General features: G+C 41.9%; 1 long non-coding RNA gene across 1 annotated transcript; it reads left to right on the forward strand.

Annotated features, from left to right (window-relative positions):
* The first annotated feature begins 346 nt into the window (after nucleotides 1–346).
* LOC114049369 lies at nucleotides 347–7,891 on the forward strand. Its single transcript, XR_003569865.1, has 2 exons — nucleotides 347–426; nucleotides 7,062–7,891. It is a non-coding gene; the product is annotated as an uncharacterized LOC114049369 (long non-coding RNA).
* Nucleotides 7,892–15,054: the final 7,163 nt, after the last annotated feature.

Genomic DNA, 15,054 nt, shown 5'->3' on the forward strand with positions numbered 1-15,054 from the left:
GGGGGGAGGGGGAGCTCTCTTCTGACAACCTCCCCCTACCCTCCAGCAATGTGGAAGGGATAACTGTCATTTGCTTCCTGAAAGGAGGCGAGGATTTAAGCATGCTCACATGCTTTAAAAATAACATATATAGAATTCATGGACCTTCAGAATAACAAGGAACCTTAAATGGTCTTAGAGAGCATCCAATCTAATTCCCTCATTTTATAAGTGAGAAAACTGAGACCCAGAGCAGTGTGACCCATTCAAAGTAATACAACTAGTTAGAGTCAGAGCCAGGGCTAGAACTTTGTGCAGGTACTCACTCAAGCATCCTCTCTCCTCCTCTCCCTCTTCTTCTCTCTTTTCCAGAAATGCCAGCCCTACAGGCCTCCTGCTGACGGTCATTGTGGCTCTCACCTACACGGTCGCCATTATGTATGAAGAGTAAGTAGCTTTGAAGCATGGCATCTTCTTTATTTTTTGTTTTTGTTTTTTGTTTTTTTTGGCTAGGCAGTGGGGTTAAGTGACTTGCCCAGGGTCACACAGCTAGTATTATGGGTCTGAGGTCAGATTTGAATCCAGGGTTATCCTCTGCGCCACCTAGCTGCCCATGGCATCTTCTTCAGCATGGAAACCTTCGGCCACACGGTCTGAGATGATGACTGAGGAGGAGGGGAGCAAGAATGAGACGAGACAGCTGGCCTACTTCTAGTCTCCTGACTCAGAGAGGAATGATTGATTCTTCCTCTCATGAGGACAGTGGGGTATTTATTTACTCATGGCCCAGGAAACTAGTCTGACCTTTTGGGTGCTCTCACTAGATTCATTAACCGCTATGTATGTCACCGGTAACTGGATCTGTTACCAGTGAAGAGGAAGGTAGAAATGAGGTGGATTTAGTATCTGCCTGGGGTAGGACACAGCTGACCATACGTGTGGCTTCTCTCTTGCCTTTGGGTGGGGGCTTTGTTAATTAGGGGTCATCTCAGGCACAGAGCTCTCCTTGATTCATCCCCTGCCTCTCCCTACTCCCTTAACCCACATTTCTTTCTCCCATCATTATACCAGCAAACCACTCAATCCAATCTCCTGGTGTGCAAAGAACCTACTTTACTTCAGTCAATAGGAACTATGAGGATACAGGCTGTTTACAAGTCCAGTAATCACAGATTCACTGAATAGACTCTGAATCCAGTTCTGAAAGGAGTTCTTACTAGTACTTAAACTGTCTTCCTATTTCCCATAGTCCCTGACCCTGTCCCAGCAGAGAAGTAGGCAAAGGGAAATGGATTATACTGACCAGGCCCAATGACACCTCAAGAGCTTGGAACCTCATGAGAGGAGGATACCCTTATCCCAGAGTCATTATCAAAAAAGGTGGTCTCTTTGCAAAAATTTTATTAGAAACTGGGTCAAAAATGTTGATGGATAGAATCCTGGAAAGATGTTCCGTCTCACCACACCAAATAGTATAAGGCCCAAGATGCAGAAGTGACAAGAAAAAGGATAAATGAAAAGACCCACCACAAAGTAATTCTTACAGAAAAAATAACTGAAGACCAGCTCATCAGCCCATCCACTCTTACAGCTTTCGTCACTGTTCCCAACTCCCTTTCCTACCCACTCCCAGCATTGGACCTGGGGTCAACCCTTGTGGCTATGACAGTTTTGGGCAGAATCTCTCCATTACTTATGGCAATCCAGTAGGGGTCCCCATATCCAGAATGGGTAGAGGTTCCCTTGCTCACGGACTTCTCATCATTCCCCCATTACTATCAGTGGGCTGGCCTGGGGCAGCCGTATGACCCAAATCACTAAACAATTTTAACCACCAGATCTTGGGAATTAACCCTTTGATAGAGTGTTTCCTTCTGCCAGGATGAATTAAAGCCCATGAATCAGAACAGCTCCATGGCTCATGGAGAAGGAAAAGGGGCATGGCTGAGGAGGCTACAGGATAAGAAAGTGCTAAAAGAAGACACCAGGAATGTGGCACTGATTAGAATTAATTAATACAGCACAGGAGGAAATGGGGCCAGATGAGGGAGGGAGTATGTAGTATCTTCTACATAGTGTCCTTGGAGACCCTCCTCTGATACTTTTACAAGTAGCCCAGAAAGTCAACTGCAGAGAAAATCATGGCATAGTAAAGGCTTAGAATAGGCCTTCCTGCATTGTACAGTTGGGGATCTCCCTACAGCAATGTCCCACCTGGTCACCTTCATCCTCTGAGGAAAACAAACCTCATCCAACTCTGGTAGTCTGAGACAACAGAGCTAGGGTCAGTGCTAGACTTTTGGATAGAAAGGGATTGGCAACAAGCAACTTTTCAACCAGGATAAGGTAGCCAAGTAGACAGTGATGAAGAATGCCAAAAGCTGGCTGAGGAGTGGGGAAAGCTTTTCAGGACAAAAAGTCTAATCTGCAAATGAAGGTGACGAAATCAGCACAAACTCTGCAAGGCCCCAAGAACAGCAATGGCACAACTCAAGTATGGCTGGAAAGAGCAATCAGAATTAAGCAAAAAGAGCAGAGAAATAAGGAATCCAAGCCCTTAAGGAAAAAATTAGCAAGTCTAATCCAACAGTAAATTATCTGTAGAGTATCTGGCAGAATTGGAATGCAAAAATGCAGAGGCAGAAGGAAAAATAGTGCAACAAATTTTTTTAAAGAAGATTAGAAGACTATATGAGAACCTCTAGAAAACTAAGATAATAATAAACAGGAAAAACACAGCACCCTTTCCCCATTATTTTACAGAATTAGAGAAATGTTACTTATAGCAATAAGACAAAATGGCAGAATTAAAGGTATAAATACCCAAAGAGAATACAAGACTATCTCTATTTTCAAAGGCATGATGGTATATCTTTAAAAAAAAAAAACTGAATCAGCCCCCAAAACCCCTTAAATTGGGATGATTAATAACTACAGCAAGGTAGCAAAGACAAAATAAATCCACAAGAAAAATCAGCAGCATTTCTCTCTTGTTGGTTTTTTTTAAAGAAAGAAATGAAATTTAAACAAGAAATTCCATTCAAAATAACTGCAACTTAGAGACACAGAAAAAATTATATAAATACCACTACAAAGCACTCTTGACAGACATAGAGATTTAAATAATTGGAGAGATATTCACCACTTACAGTTGGGCCATGCCAATAATAAATATGACAGTACTACTTTAATTTACAAACAGTGTAAAGTACTACTTTAGTTTGAAATTTTAGCCATTCAGATTACTGTGGAAATGTTTTGTTTTTTTTTTTAAAGAACTAGACAAGTTAAATCAAACATTTATTTCATACCTTCTATGTCCCAGCCACTGTGCTAAGCACTGGGGATACAAAGAAAGGCAAAAACAGTCTCTTGTCCTCAAGGAGCTAATAGTCCAATGGGGAGACAACATGCAAACCAGTCTGTGTATATAGCTGAGAGGGTGGAGGCAGGAGGTGCTAAAGGAAACTTCAGGATGGATGAAAAGGTAAAATAATAATCTGTTGAGAAGAACAAAAGGCCCAGAATTTCAGGGGAGATAATTAAACTAGAAGAAAAAAAGTATGAATGAAGGGGGCATAGTATTACTAGATTCAAAACTAAATTATAAAACAATAATCATCAAAACTATTTGGTTCTGGTTAAAAAAAAAACAATCAAAAGGAGATCAGTGAACTAGATTACTTAATTAAACAAGAATCAAAGCAATGGGAAAGAGTAGTCCAATGTTTGATAAACCCAAGAACATAAATTATTGGGGGAAAGACACTCTCTCTCTCTCTCTCTCCCCCTCTCCCTCTCCCTCTCCCTCCCTCTCTCTCTCTCTCTCTCTCTCTCTCTCTCTCTCTCTCTTTCTCTCTTTCTCTTTCCCTCCCTCTCTCTCCCTCTCTCTCTCCCCCCCCTCTCTTTTTTTTCTTTCCTTTTTTTAACCGAGAACTACTAAGAACACCAGAAAGTAATTTGGCAGAAAATAGCTTTACATGAACACCTTCCAGATAGGTGTTAAAAACATACAGCCTGCAGCCCTATCAAAGCCACACTCCCAAGTGTAATGGAGCCAAATTAAAATGTAATGGGAAATACTTAACAAAATATATAGAATAGAACAAAACATAGGTATTATTAATATGTGGTTTTCTAACTCAACATGCAGCCCACAGGGGTCCTTATATATGACTTTTTAGCCCCCATTTCCATTTGAGTTGGGCATCAGTGCTGTATACCATATGATACAATAAGCTCAAAGTGGCAATCTTAGCTAAATATAAAAGAGAAAGGTCTATGGCCATGCCAGTCTGTACACACCACACCTCAGCTGATTGGAAACTAAGCCTGGTTCGTTCTTGGATGGGAAATCTGCATCAGATATCAGAAAATCTGGTTAGAAAATATACATGGAGTCATTCCATGAGCAGTTTTCAAAAAAATTACAAATTATAAACAACAACATGAAAACATGTTCCACATCACTAATAGTAATAGAAATGCAGATTAAAACAACTCTGCAGTTGACAGACAAATTGACAAAGATGACAGTGGTCACTGTTGAAGACACAAGAGGATATGAAGAAAATCTATAGATATAGTTCCACTACAGATCGAACTATGACATGGGCAATTAATTATTCTGGACTTGAATTTGGAATTCTGAAAGAAAAGTGGCAATATACTCTGGCCCAGCTGGACCTCCTCCTGGGCAGATACCCCAACGAGTCCAAGACAGAAACAAAAAATAGACCAAAGTATTCATAGCAGCATTCTTTTTTTTATCAAAGGAACTACAACTAGAAACAACATAGATCCCCCATAATCACAGAATAGCTGAAGAAAAATGGTATATAAATATAATGGAATCAATATTCCATTGCACAATAAGAAATGACAACAAGCAAGGAACCCAGGGAAGTATGAGAAGATTTTGTATGAACTGATGCAGACTGAGATAAGCCAAACCAAGAGAACGATATGCACAATGACTATAACGTTGTCAATAAAAAAGGTCACTAAAAAGAAGTCAAATTATGTATAATTGAAAACCCAACAAAGATCTCAAGGAACAGACAATGAAATAGACTTTCTCCCTTACTACAGAGAGGTGGGGGACTACTGGGACTGAATACTGTGTACTGTTGTTGTCATGCTATCAGATATGTGACTCCAAGAAGCTGTAGCATACACAGTGACCACAGCTCATAAAACCATCTCAGCAGGTTGAGAGTAACCTACAGGCCTCAAACCCGTTGTTAAATCAGGGAGGTGTCTATCCAAGCATGTGAAGACTTCCCCCAACAGAATGGATGGATGAGTACAATTTGTTCCAGTGGCCATGAAAGCATTTGAAGCAGGCTCTCTGGAACATTTAGAGCTTCGTCAGACACGGAAGATGCCAGGGTAATCCACTAGATCTCGGACCATCGTCAGTTGTCCTGATTTTGTCCTGCACTGAACTTCAAGGACTCTGGAAGACAAAGTGAGGCCAACAACTTTGCATAACTCTGCCCCACTTAAATCCAATTCACGCACAAGTCAAGACATCACTCCTGAGGTCACTGGTCCTCTGCAAAAATGAAGGAAGAACAACAATCAGATATTTTTACTTAATTGTCTTTCTTTGTCACAAAGAGAGATTCAAAATGGAGACGAGCATGAAATGACTATGTCATAAAAGCAAATAATAAAACATAATGAAAATATTATTCATGCCTAAGTACAGACCTTGCATCTATGAAACTGTCCCTGTCCTAAAGGACTTAGCTTTTTATAGAGGAACTAAGACACACATACCAGTAACTAATATAGTTTCTACAATGTGGTGAGTGTCACAGTTAGTAACGCATATACAGTAAGTACTTAAAGGTCTGGAAAGAACCTTATTTTATTTGGTGAGGCAGTTGGGGTCAAGTGATTTGCCCAGAGTCACACAGCTAGTATGTGTTATGGTGTTTGTGCCTAAGGCCAGTTTTGAACTCAGGTCCTCCTGACTCCAGGGCTGGTGTTCTATCCACTGCACCACCTAGCTGTCCCCTTTTTAATTTTATTTTTTTTGGTGAGGCAATTGGGCTTAAGTGACTTGCTCAAAACTTTAGTTCTTAGTTCATCTTGTCCACCTCCTCATTTCACAGATAAGAAAACTGGGGAAGTGACTTTTCTAAGACAGATAAGTAGCAGAGCCAGCACCCCAAATCCAGCTGATCCTCCATTATACCATAGCTCCTTCTCCTATGCACTGGCTTACCCAGGGAAGCCTTCCGACAGGGCATGGGATCTGGGTTGGACCTTGAAAGGATGTTTAGGATTTCAGTAAATGGAGATGCGGAGTGAGGATATTCCAGGGAAAAGGAACAGCCTGGGCAAAGTCAGGATGCACAGAGAATATCAAGGGAATGGTGATTCCACTGTGTCTGCAGTAGAGGTGAATAATGTGAAATGTGGTTGGAAAGGTAGGTTTGGGAGCCAAATCATGGAGGGTCATTCTGAAGAATCTGGGCATAATCCCTTAGGCTGTGAGGAATCATTCTGAAAAAGATTGCCTGGTAAAGGGGAACCATAATGATCACAATATTTTGTATCTCATCAAAGGGACTGGAAAAGGCAGATAGGACTCCCAAGAAACTGGGATATCTTCAGCCTAAACACCGCATCAGACCCCTACCACTAAATAGGGGACAACTGAGAACAAGTGGACAAATACAAAGTAGAACTTTTGGATCCTAGGGCAAGCAAGCCTTTGGCCTGTGAGCTCATCCATTCTATGAGGAAGCTTAGTCTGCAACTCTTGGGCAGGGGCTGAGGATGGAAAGGGGTCTGAGAAGGGTGCTCTTGGACAGGGGTTGAGAATGGAAAGGTCTGGCTAAGAGCCATCTGTAGGCTTTGTTGCCTACTATACTACTAGTATCTGGATAATCTGAGAACAGTTGCTCCCCAAATTTTGGTGCTGGAAAGAGAGAGAAGATCTGACTTGAAAAACAATTGGCTAATTAATGGTTTTTTCTCATCTCTGCCCACTTTTCCCCATCTCTTCCTTTCCCCCTACTCTATTCCTCTCCTCTCCTCCCCATTAAAAAAAAAAAAACCTCATACAGGCCTTTCACTGAGGAGATCTACCGGCAGAAAGCTCTGAAGTCAAAGAAGAATAAATAAATGTCGGCAGGATTTGTGTTGGAGATTGGGTGGTGGAAGGAGTTTGGCTGACTGCATTACTGGAAGCCAAGCTCTGTCCCCTCCTTCATGTGTTGGATAATTTCAAGTGAAATGCTTGATGATCACTTGGGTACTCAGCTACAGCCCCTCCCCACCCCTCAGGGGCTGGAGGTGGTAACATAAGGTGCCTTTTGAAACTGCCACCTGGGCGGTGGGGAGGGTCTACCACTGGGTGCATGCCCTCACCCACCCACCCACCCCCAACTTCCCAATTCAATAATAAAGAAATAGCCTAATTCATATCTGCCTCTCCATTCGTCTCTCCATACACTAGTAAAGTAAGAGCAGGGATTCTTGGTATCTTGAATAACCAGCAGGCATTCTTTCCATAACTCTGGGGTTAGGGTCATGGCACCCCTGCAATCTGGATAATCCATGTAAAAGTTTTTTGCCTTCTCTTCATACCAGAGAAGAAGTCTGGATTTTTTCTTTTTCTTTTATGGGGTGTTTACAGTATCTTATTATAAAATTTGGGTTAAGTATTTGGTCATAGACTCTGTGTTATCTGCTGGCCTTTGCATGTCTTCTGTGATTTCCACAAAACTCCACAAAACACAAAAATTTCCATTTAATTTCTTCTGATGACCTGAGATATATCAAAACCACAATGGGGAAAGTCTCAATGTGGAAGGTATAACTATATGCTTCTCAAGCCAATGGAAGACTGACTGCATTGTGGGTAGAATAAATTTGGATGATCTCTTGCACTGCACGACAAGCCTCTGTGTCCATTGACCAAATGATGAGCCCCTTGCAGACAAGTCAGGCCTAGAATAAAGCATGGTGTGGGTATCTGGGCAATGAGATTAAGAGTCTGGTTGTACTAGACAGGAGAATGAGAGGTCAGGTGCCTCTTCTTGCAGGTCGGCATGGACGTATTCTGACATTTTGCCCCAGGCACACAGAATGGAAGCCTCCAAGAATTGTATTCCAATGAAAAGACTTGGATCTGACTGTAAAGCCAATTATGCCTTATATTTCTACAACATTTTATGCAACATTCCTTGACAGGTAGGTAGGGCAGATGTCATCACTCCAATTTGACAGATAAAGATGTTGATGCCCAAAACTATTAAGTGTCTGAGGTCACATTGGTGAAGTCAGAGAAGAAATTCCTGGTTTGGGGACAAATAACATTCCACCTTTTGCCAAAAATAAAGAGCAGAATCTGACATTCCCAGGCTACTCAAGATGGCGATACACCTTGTAAATAGCTCTTTCCCTCTTATTTGTCTTAAAGGAAGAACTCCTGTGGAGAGTTGTCCAACAGTAGGAAAAGGAGTTTCTAGAGGGAGAGAGAACCCCATCTGATTTGGTTTAGTGGTTCAGGGGTCCTGGGACCCCTTAATCACAACATAAGGGTCCTACCCGAAAGAATTCGGCCAAAGACAAGGATTAGAACATCCATCATATTGGGCAGACTCTTAAGGAGTCTGAACATTAGTAAGCTGTTGGCTAGATTATAAGAATCTGAGCAGTGGCTAGATTATAAGAATCCCAGTATCTTAATGGAGACAAGATGGACCTTATATACAGAAAGACTGGGAGGGATCTATGAGTGACCAAGTAGTCTATGAGGTAATAAAATTCCAGGGAAGATAACGGAGGGGAGATTGGGTGTAGCCATAGTGAAAGGCCAGTTGATGGGATTATAGCCTCAGGGGAACACCAGAGATTTGGCCATGTGGGAAAGTCCAGGGTTTTTCCTTTCTGGGGCCCAGATCCCAATCCTATCACATCCACACTGAAAGTATGACTGCAGTGGCTAGAGGACTATCTGCCAGGGATGCCATAAAGGGTGCCCCTGCACTAGGCAAAAGACCGAATTAGGGACCAAATAATTCTTCTAAACCTAAGATTCTCTGTGGCCAGTTGCAGCATTGAACAATGAAATATACTACAAGTTGAGCTCTGCTAAGATTCCATTGGGGGTGGGGGGGCTGCAAAGTACCAACTTTTTCTGGGGAGAGTGGGAAAGTCTGATTATTCTCAAAGAGCATCCACTTCACACACACACACTCACATTTTTTGGCTCATCCTCAGCCATTATCCTTCCTGCACTTCCCCTCCCCAACACTACTTACCTTTAATTGAGTCTCATGCCCTAGAAGTTACAGGAAATGATTTCACTAATTGTTTTTTGTTTTTTGTTCTTTTTTTGGAGAGAGGAGGGTGGGCAGAATGGGAGTATAGAGACAAGACCTATGATTTCTTTGGAATTGGGGACTCCAAGTGAGGGAATTCCTGATGGGGTTATGGGACCTGGACCCCAGAAACACAAGCTCCTGAACTTTCCCACACATCTCCACCTACATACTCAATAATCCTTTCACCTGTCCTTTCATTGTGAACCCAACCCAGCCCATCCTTTCATTGTCTGTTACCTCTGGACCACCCCAGAGTATTTGCCACTCCTTGGTCCCATCCAAATCTTCCCACAGTCTTTTTCCCTATTAAAAAAGTCATTCTTGAACCTAAAAAATGAGCAGATTCACTAGGAATCTCACCCATCCCAACTGGTGTGTTAATAAACTACTTGGACTGAAAGAAGGTTTGAGTGGTTGAATTCTTTCTAGGCAGACTAACATCCTTTGCCCTTGCATTTCAGGATTCCCAAGACCCCAAGACCGAAACATTCCCTCTAACATAGATCAGCACCTACTCTGTGTGTGTGTGTGTGAGAGAGAGAGAGAGAGAGAGAGAGAGAGAGAGAGAGAGAGAAAGAGACAGAGACAGAATGAAAAGTGAGAGTGAGTGAAGCAACATGTGGATTGGAAAGAACACCAACCAAGATTGGTCTCCAGTAAGGAGACCTGGGTTGTAGTCCCGGCTCTACTCCTCAATGGCAATGGGATACTGGATAAGTCTTGTACTAAAGATTTTAGGGGGTTAGGCTTCCACAGCAGGATAAGAAATTCCAAGATCTTGTGGATAGTCCTTCAACAAATCAGAAAGTATAGCAAACAACTAGTTCCTTAAGAAAGAGCCCTGTAGGCTAAAACAGTTGCAACTGTTCAAGGACAGGACCTCAACAGGACTTTTCTCCATTGTGCTTGCTTACTAAGCTCATTCAATATTAAATGACACACCCCAAGGGCGGAAATAGCTGCCATTTTTGAATATGGGACCCATGAAGTGGACAGTTAACAGAACATGGACACACATGGGATGGACTGTCCAGGAAGGGTGTAACTCAGATGAACCAGACCAATCATAGCCCTTATGGGTGGAGTATGAATCTTACTAATGGTTTAAAAGTTAATTCTACCACTGAACCAGCACCCATGTGCTACTGAAGTGCATTGTGCCCATTTCTCTCTTGAGAAGTGTAATAAAGGTTTTTCCTTCACTCACTCACTGTAATAGGTTTTTGTTTCAGATTTTTCTAACAATTCTCTTGACCTCTCAATCTCAGTCTCCCCATCTGTAAAATGAACATAATGCCAACCTTGGCTCTCTTCCAAGTTTATCATGAGGATCTAATAAGATAATATATGAGAGAGAACTTTGAAAAAAGTACTCAGTGAAAAGGGTTATGGTAATTTGTACTTATTTTTTAATTTAATATCTTATTTACACATAAAGACAATTTTAACATTCATTTTTAAAAATGTTTGAATTCCAAATTTTCTTTCCCTCACCTGAGATAGTAAGCAATTTGCTACAGGTTACACATGTTCAATCATGCCAAACATTATAATATTAGTCATGTTATAAAAGAAGACACAGACCCAAAGGAAAAAGAGAAAGGAAGGAAGAAAGAAAGAGGGTTCAGACTATGCCACATAATAGGCACTTAAATGATAGTTGAGTGACAGACTGACAGGATTAGGGGCTCCATCAACCCTTTAGGGTAAGGGCTCATGGATACCAATAAACAGAATAGAATAATAGTCTGCCCTAAATTAGAGCTCTTTCTGTGGCTGTAGTTTGGAGGAGTAGCTTGTGGTCAGGCTTTCGGAAGAAGTCATAGACTCTTAAAGGTGGTACAATGGATAGAGTACTGGGCCTGGAGTCAGGAAGACTCATCTTCCTGAGTTCAAATCTGGTCTCAGACAGTTAGTAGCTGTGTGACCCTGAGCAAGTCACTTAACTCTGTCTCCATTCCTCATCTGTAAAAGGAGCTGGAGAAGGAAATGGCCAACTACTCCAGTACCCCTGCCAAGAAAACCCTAAATGGGGTCATGGACAGCTGGACAAGACTAAAAAATTACTTAATAACAATAACACATGAGATGGCTGAGACTTTCCTGCATGACACATCACACTGTAGAGAGGAATTCAGTATAAGGTGGGTCCTTCTTGAATTTCCAAAAATAAATTCAATATTGAAGTCCTAAAAGGTCTTGCTTTCCGGGCCTGGGATGCTCTCCCTGCTCAGATCCTTCCCATCCTCCAAAGCTCAGTTCACAACTCACCTTCTCCTTCCCAGCTCCCATTACCCTCTGTCGAATTTTCAAGTTAGCAGAATTTGTCTCTGGTATTTCCAGGCTCCTATGACACCAGCCTCCCATGACCCAAAGCCACCTGGGAGTATCAGGGTTATGGTGAGGCTCAAATAAGAGAAAATATGTAAAGTGCTTTGCATTTTAATTTTAAAGAGCTTTATGAATGTCAAGTACCATATTACCAGCTGCTCTCTCCCTGCCCCCATCCTCTCCTGCCTATCAAAATCTGCTCTCATAAAGTCATTTACACTGAGGTACTAATCATTGTTTACAGTGTGATCCCAGGGGTATTTTAAAATCAAAGGACAAAGCCTTAAAGGGAAAAAAAGGAATGGTGGAATTGCCGGTATTGGCTAATAAATAAGGAAGTTACTTTAGGGGTACCTTCTAAGTATTTCCAAGAGTGAGGGAACCATAGCAGGTAGGTGGCTACCTGGTCTATTATTTCATGAGGTCATCCCTGGACCTTTCCCATGCAACAGAGAGAAGTTTGGCCATAACAAAACAGAATTCCATGTGGGCATAGCCCATGCATAGACAGAAAAGTCATCTGCACAGATAGTGTAATCTGAGGAGTGGGTCTCAGATCATCTCTACCCTCGAAATCCCTGTCCCCTCACCATTCTCTCCCTTGACAGAAAGGAGCCAGGACTTCCTTCTCTCTAGGCTTGAAGAACAAAGGTCAAGAGGACCATGGAATCCACTCTTCTAAAGCTTTGTCTCCAGGTGATTCTTAGTTATCCCCTTCTTTTACCCCACTATTCAGAACCAAAATCGATTGCCCAAGAGCTGTTCTTACCTTGTTCCTTCCAGCCTAGGGTCAGATGCATGAAAGTACGAAAATGGATGAGTTGACCTTTGAATGATGCTCCCAGGCTCAGAATTTTGTGATGTGAGGATTCCCCAGAGCCCTCCACCTATACAACAATAGTTTGTGCTTTCATTTGGTGTGGGAACTCCTTCAATTCATTTAGAACTTGGTCGATAAGTCTTAGACACTCTGAGAAATTAAATTACTTCCCCAGGCAGAATCACAAAGCTAGGGAGTGTCAGAGACTATACTGGAAGCCAGAACATCTTGACTTGTAGGCTATAGCTTAGATATATTATGCTGGGTTCCCAGAATGCTCCCAAGCATTATCTAATTTCAACTTTGTCCTCTTTAAAAAAAAAAAGAGGACACAGAAAGCTTGTGAGACCTCTGGTAAATCACTTCCTATTGTAAGAAAGGATTATAAGTTAGGCTTCCACAACAGAACAAGGGGATTCTGAGGACTTCCAAGATCTTGTGGATAGTCCCTCAACCCATCAGAAAGTGTTATAAACTTTCTGTAAATAACTAGTTCTTAAGAAAGAGCCCTGGAGACTAAACTGGTTGCAACCAGTCGGGTTCAAAGACTGGGCCTCGACAGGGCAAAGGCTTTTCTCCACTGTGCTTGCTTAATAAGCTTATTGAATATTAACTGACACACCCCGAGGGCAGAGATAGCCTCCATTTTTTATCATGGGACCCATGAAGTGGGCAGAATTTATAGAACATGGAAGAACACACGATGTCCAGGAAGAGTGTAACTCAGATGAACTAGACCAATTGTAGCCCTGGTGGGTGGAGGATGGATCTTACAAACTGCTTAAAAAGTTGATTGGACCAGTGACCACGTGTTACTAATGTGCATAGTGCCCACCTCTCTCATGAGAAGTGTAATAAAGGCTTTCCTTCACTCACTCACTGTAGTAGGTTTTTGTTTCAGATTTTTCTAACGCTATTAATGAGATAGAGTAAAGGCCAGTTACAAAATGGCGTTGATTTGGTGTGGGAATCAAGAAAACCAAATAGATTCTATCTCATGAACACTGACTCCTTCTTGTGCTGCCACATCCAGGGAAAACCAGATGGTATAAGCCATCTATTGTTCTATAAATGCAGGTGGATGCAATTAATCAGCATCTCTCAATTCTGGGAATAGAAAGATCCCAAAACCTATTTATCCTCATCCCAATTTGACTGAAACTAACTTTTAACCCCTCCCAACTTGGAAAGTCCCTAATCTTTCCTCCAGCTGGAAATCAGATTACCTAATATGGCATCCTGGTTGATTGTTTTCTTAAAATTAATTGGCTTTATTTGATTGTTTTTAATATATAAAAATCTGTCTCACTATATTCAGGGTCATTGGACTGAGTGAGAAGTCCACTGACCTATTTATTATAACTGCCTTGCTAATAAATCACATTGCTTGGATTATTTCCTCGGCTATTATTCATTAACTGCCACTGTTTTTGGTGAAGCCAGCCAGGTTGGGACTTGACAAGACTGTAAGACCTTGGGTGAACCACTTCCCATCTCTGGGCTCCAGTTCCACCCTGTCAAATGAGGAGGTTGGACAAGATGGTCTCTCTAAGGTCCCTTTCACTGTCAACATTGTAGGTTCCATTTGATGAACCTCTATTACATGCTAGATACTGTGAGAGATGGGAGGCTCTGTGCCCTTAGAAAGAGAACTGTTTGGTTGGAAACAGTAACCTCATACACACAGCACAACTTGAGAAAACGATTCAAGGAAGTATATGACCAAGCATCAAAGTATGTGGGGCCAATAATAAATACAATAAATTGTCAGAGGGGAAAAAATGAAAAACAACAAAACATCAGCCACGGCTACAGTTACCAGTGAGCGTGGAATCTGAGCCAGGTTTAACTAGGCAGAAGAGACAAGGGGGCCCCGCAGGGAGAGGCTAGGCAGGCTTTCTTTGATCAGTACTCTCTGTGCCCTGTATTTCAGCACAATCAGCTGCAAGGCTGAGCCCATCTCTGGTTACCAGTGACATTTCCTCCCTAATCCTGAACAACCTACAGGCCTTTAAACTATATCAGAAAGTGTGGCTGCTCAGGGCCTCCAAATGAACACAACAATGCTATCTGATAAGACTGAGGTGTCCTCTTTTCCCTCCTTCACTCCCTCCCTACCCAACAACGCTATCACCCTTCGTCAACACAGGGAAAAAATAATAATAATAACAAGAATGACACTGATTCCCATTTATATAATGGTTTGATCTGGATTTCTCACCAGACTGCATTCCCACTCCTGTATCCCCTCTCTCCAACTTACCTCCCTTTTATGCATTGTCTTCGTCATTAGATGTAAGCTCCTTGAGGGCAGGGGATACTTTTTTTTTGCTTGTATTTTTAGCCACAACACTTAAAACAGAGCCTGACCCATGTTGTTATTGTTGTTCAGTCATTTTTCAGTCCTGTCAGATTCTTTGTGACCCAATTTCAGGTTTTCTTGGCAAAGATACCAGAGCGGTTTGCCATTTCCTTCTCCAGATCATTTTACAAATGAGGAAACTGAGGCAAACAGAGTTAAGTAACTTGCCTAGGGTCACACAGCTAGTAAATGTCTGAGGCCAAATTTGAACTCAG

This window comes from Vombatus ursinus, unplaced genomic scaffold (genome assembly GCF_900497805.2).
Source record: "Vombatus ursinus unplaced genomic scaffold, bare-nosed wombat genome assembly UNPS02003158.1, whole genome shotgun sequence".
Taxonomy (NCBI): Eukaryota; Metazoa; Chordata; class Mammalia; order Diprotodontia; family Vombatidae; genus Vombatus; species Vombatus ursinus.